The 5,543-nt window shown below is 45.5% G+C and overlaps 1 pseudogene across 1 annotated transcript; it reads left to right on the top strand.

The window, feature by feature from the left end:
- Positions 1-3,684: 3,684 nt before the first annotated feature.
- Positions 3,685-5,060, top strand: LOC100953740 (annotated as a pseudogene). Its single transcript, XR_154850.2, has one exon. The product of XR_154850.2 is annotated as a ruvB-like 2 pseudogene (transcript).
- Positions 5,061-5,543: the final 483 nt, after the last annotated feature.

Raw genomic sequence — 5,543 nt, 5'->3', positions numbered from 1 at the left:
CCCTATACCTACTGACTGTGTTTGTGGCATCTGATGCGTCAAGTCCCAGAGGGGTTCTTGGCATACCTAGTCCTTGTGGCTGAATGCCTAGTTGTCACTCAGTCCTTCAGAAGGTGGAGAAGGAAGGAGGAACCAAGAGTTCAAGGCAGGACTTTTGGAGGTTCAGTTGCATAGGCTGAGACAAGGAGAGGACTGTGTCTTTAAGACGTGCTTCTGTACCTCCTCTCCAGTCCCACCTTCCCAATGATTGTCAAGGCTAAAGGGTTGCTGCCCCTCCCATTTACCTTCCGCTTATTCACCTCAGATGTCAGGGCTCCTGGCCCTTTTAGTACTCATATGTAACTCTGCCAAAGAAAGGAGAAAAACACTTGTCAGTTTCCCATCAGTCCCCATTGTTGCTTCTTATTAGTGCCTAAGGAGGGTTAAAAAGTTAGAAATAAAATTATTCTGAAAGAGATCATTTGCGACTCACTAATCCATGTGATTTCTGATGCTCATTATCACTGAAAATTGAGTTGGCTGAGTCTGTTTAACTTTTGTGATTAAGGATCAGTGTGAGGATTTGATATTCTGGGGGCTGAGAGGGACAAAAGGAGGGTGTCCACCCATCCTCTCACTTCCACCTCCCACCCATACTTAGCACTTAATGCTCTTTATCTTTGGCCAACAAACAGTTCTCCAAGTCCTGTGAAACTGGCAGGGAAGCCCATGGAGCAGCATGGAGGAGGTGGCAGCAGCTGGCAAGGCCAACACAGTGAGTCACGCTGCTACCAGGGGGTGACAGGCATAGCCTGCAGGACATCTCTGCAGGCGCAACTGAAGAGAAATACCTGGCCTCATAATAGTTGATGGGTGTGTGTGTGTGTGTTTTAAACTAAGTTCCATAATTAAGATGTACTGTCTGATAGTTTTCAAATCGAACTATTAAACCATGATACAAATGTATAAAAATATTTATTTATTTTTGAGACAGGGTCTCTGTCTGTCACCTTGCTTAGAGTGCCATGGCATCATAGCTCATGGTAACCTCAGACTCTGGGGCTCAAGTGATCCTTCCCTAGTAGCTTGGGACTACAGGCACCTGCCACAACACCCAGCTAGTTTTTCTGTTTTTTTTTTTTAATTGCAGTTTTTGGCTGGGGCTGGGTCTGAACCCGCCACCTCTGGCATATGGAGCCAGCGCCCTACTCCTTGAGCCACAGATGCCACCCTAGTTTTTCTATTTTTAATAGAGACAGGGTCTTGCTCTTGCTCAGGCTGGTCTCTCCTGAGCTCAGGCAATCCTTCCACCTCCGCCTCACAGAGTGTTACGATTACAGGTGTGGGCCACCATGTTCAGCCACGTAAAAATATTTGAAATTGGATAACAAGCACCAAGTTTTACTAAGGTGTGTCCTAGAATTTCTCAAGTGAGTACTCTCCCTTGGCCCCCACACAGCAGGTTCTGGCAAGGCCCCTTTCTTTGTAGCCCCTCAGGCTAGGGCAGAGGTGGCTTCCCACTGTTGCTGGTCCCTAGGGGCTTTACCTTATAAATTCCCTTAGCTCTGGCCCTCCCTCCCTTTCCTCCCTCCCTCCCTTCCTTCTTTCCTTCCTTCCTTCCTTCCTTCCTCTCTTTCTTTTTTTCTTTCTTTTTTTCCTGTCCTTTCCTTTCCTTAGCTGTAAATTCCCTTAGCTCTTACCCGCCCTTTCTTCCTTCCTTCCTCTCTCTTTCTTTTCTTTCTTTTTTCCCTTCCTTTCCCCTTCCCTTTTTTCTTTCTGTCTCTTCCTTCCTTCCTTCTCTCTCCCCTCCACCCCCCTTGCTTTTTCTCCCATCACAGTCCTCTGCATTCCTCAACACTCCATTGTCCTTGCTAACACAGGCTTCATCAAGGCATGTCTTTTCAAAAATCTCAAGTGAATATGCCTTTCATTTCCTCCTTGGATGGTGCCTGTGTCACACACCTATCATGCTCCAGCCCTGAGCTCGACCTCCAGTCTAGTCTCTGACCTTTCACTTCTGATCCTTGTTCTCTGCTACGCCCACTACCTCCCTCACCCCCCCCCCCCCACCGCTCTGAACCTTGGCTGTGCTGTGCGTTCTGTCAGGGATACTCCTTCCACATGGACTACTGCCTCTGTTATTGCATTTCCTGTACTATCTTTTAATTGCTGCCTTGCCTTTCCAAAACTGGAGGTTCTTTAAGGTCACAGATGGGTGCCTCACTCATTTATAATCTCTGGCACTTAGCATGAAGTCTCAAGCTTGATAGAACTTCATAAAGTAATAGATGAATAATAATTGAAAATAAGTTCTGTTTTCTCTATTGATTCTTTTTCTGATCAGCTTTCTAGTTTTTAAAAGTTGAAGTTTCCTTTATTTCAATCTTGTCAGCATTTATGTAGATAAAATGATATCCCTTAATCAGCATGTACATGTTAGCAAGCTTTTATGACAACTATTTACAGGGGATATGCTCCCAAAAATTTAATAAATTAATCCTTGTAATTCAGGTGCTTTTAAATTTAGTGTAATTTGCTTTCTTTAGTAGTAGTGATGCTTTTTCTTTTGCTCTTAGTGGGTAATTCTCTAAGTTATATTCCTTTTTCCTTTATCAGATTTGCCTTAAGAAAAGTAATTCTGTGTTGTACTCTACTGCATTAGAAGTAGATTTAACTCAAAAATATCATATAAATAGGAAAATAGGGGCCACACTGAAACAGACATAGATTTCTTTGTGGTGATTCCACCATCTAAGTGTTTTCAGCAGTGGGAGAAGGGGGAGGACAAACCTCTCGGACCTTCCCTGTGTTTCTCTAGCTCTCAAATTTCTGTAATTGGTTTTCCACATTTGCCAAGAGTCTGTTTCCTCTTAGCATTGAACATATTTAACAGAAGTCTTGTAATAGTTCCAGAAATAATAAAACTCGTCCCCAAAATAAAAATGATACATACACAACACATTGGGTTTCTGGGTCATGGCTTTGGTTTTGCTAAGTTCTTCCTAATATTTTTTAGTGTCAAATCATATGAAGAAAATAAAAAGGTTTTCTTCACTATAGTAAAACCCACCACAGAAATGCAATCATGGGGAGGGGGGAGTGTTTGCACACATATAGGCGGTCACAGGACCACATTACAGATACTCCCAGTAGTGTGACTGTCTCAGTTTCTGGCACTTCTCTGCAGTGATGTGAGTGGGTGGTTAAGGTTACATGTAACACTGTATCCCAGAAAGAAGAGCTTATGCTTCTGATGTATCCTTAAGGCTGCTCTTAATCTGCTGAAATCCACTCCTCACATTGTCAAATATTAACATAAAAGGCAATGTTAGCTTATATTTTATTCTACCCCATCTCACACCTGTGGTGATTGAAGTGTCCCAACAATAAATTTCTCTGCTTTAATAGATGTTTGACAAATGAAAAAAAATTAAACTTCCTGTAAAATTATTATTTAGATTAAATGTTATTATAATGAAGGTATCTTTAAGTGTTCAGGCTATCTGGATTTAAGAAGAACTTTAAAATCTGAGAGAGAGAGAGTCAGCTGACAAGCCGGAAACCAGGGGGCTGATAACAAAATCTCTAGAATGTTGGGCAAGACATCTTAACACTTTTTTCATGAGTAAGTTAGAATCCAAAAGATCTAAGACCTTGCAATAAAAATGTAGTTCTGACTTCCGTTTCCGCTGAGACATTTGGCAGTTGGTGAGCATCATGGCAACAGTGACAGCGACCAAAGTCCTGGAGATCCATGATGTGACAAGGATTGAACGTATTGGTGCTCATTCCCACATATGGGGACTGGGGCTGGATGATGCCTTGGAGCCTCGGGGGGCTTCCCAAGGCATGGTGGGTCAGCTGGCGGCACGGCGAGCAGCCAGTGTGGTGCTGGAGATGATCCAGGAAGGGAAGATTGCTGGGTGGGCAGTTCTCATTGCTGGCCAGCCAGGCACAAGGAAAACAGCCATTGCTATGGGCATGGCACAGGCCCTGGGCCCTGACACCCCATTTACAGCCATTGCTGGCAGTGAGATCTCCCTGGAGATGAGCAAGACTGAGGCACTGACACAGGCCTTCCGGCGATCCATTGGTGTTCACATCAAGGAGGAGAACGAGATCTTTGAAGGAGAGGTGGTGGAGATCCAGATTGATCGGCTGGCCACAGGGATGGGCTCCAAAGTGGGCAAGTTGACCCTCAAGACTACAGAGATGGAAACCATCTACAATCTGGGCACCAAGATGATTGAATCTCTGACCAAAGACAAGGTCCAGGCCAGGGATGTGATCACCATTCACAAGGCAACAGGCAAGGTCTCTAAGCTGGGCCACTCCTTCACATGTGCTCGTGACTATGACCCAATGGGCTCCCAGACCAAGTTCATGCAGTGCCCAGATGGGGAGCTCCAGAAACAAGGAGGTAGTGCACACTGTGTCCCTGCACGAGATTGATGTCGTCAATTCTCACCCAGGGCTTTCTGGCTCTCTTCTCAGGTGACACTGGGGAGATCAAGTCAGAAGTCTGAGAACAGATCCATGCCAAGGTGGCTGAGTGGCGTGAGGAGGGCAAAGCAGAGATCATCCTGGGGGTGCTGTTCATTGATGAGGTCCACAAGCTGGACATTGAGAACTTCTCCTTCCTCAACTGGGCCCTGGAGAGTGACATGGCACCTGTCCTCATCTTGGCCACCAGCCATGGCACCAGCTACCAGAGCCCCCATGGCATCCCCACAGACCTGTTGGACTGGCTTCTCATCATCTCCATTGCTCCCTACAGGGAGAAGGACACAAAGCAGATCCTCCGCATCCAATGTGAGAAGGAAGATGTGGAGATGAGTGAGGATGCTTACACAGTGCTAACCCGCACCTGGCTGGAGACATCACTGCACAATGCCATCCAGCTCATCACAGCTGCCAGCCTGGTGTGCCAGAAACACACGGGCACAGAGGCGCAGGTAGATGACATCAAGCAGATCTACTCCCCCTTTCTGGATGAGTCTCGCTCCACACAGTACATGAAAGAATACCAGGATGCCTTCCTCTTCAACGAGCTCAAAGGTGAAACCATGGATACCTCCTGAGCCAGATGGCACCCCTCACTCCCACTCTGTTTTCTTTCTTTCTTTCTTTCTTTTTTTTTTTTTGGCCTTTATTCAAGTTAATATGCAGGTATAATATTTATGTTACATTGTTCTCACTTCCAGGGTAAAGTTTCCCCACTCTCTCTCCTATCAGAGTTCTGACACTGTGACTTTGTATAAAATGGTTTTGAAGCTGGAAAAAAAAAAGTAATTCTGTTGAAATGGGTCCACTTTGTCTCTGTGGGATTCTGTCTTCTGATTCACACCATATTTGAGAAACCCTTGTCCTTTTCCCACATCCATTACTTGCTGCTTCTAATTTAGTCACTCTTTTCTCAGAGACCAGGCTGCGTTGTGAACTAAAGGCCTTGCTGCAACAAATGTGGTCTGAGGGTGCACCTGACCACACCTGGACCCTCTGGCTGGGAGTCTGTATCTTAACGAGGTCTACAGGGGACTCCTGCACACCCCTTAGCCAGAGGA

Source organism: Otolemur garnettii, unplaced genomic scaffold, assembly GCF_000181295.1.
Source record: "Otolemur garnettii isolate 467f Iridium unplaced genomic scaffold, OtoGar3 scaffold00234, whole genome shotgun sequence".
NCBI classification, from domain to species: domain Eukaryota; kingdom Metazoa; phylum Chordata; class Mammalia; order Primates; family Galagidae; genus Otolemur; species Otolemur garnettii.
Note: the sequence above shows the minus strand (reverse complement) of the source record. Positions and strands in the feature narration are given on the sequence as shown.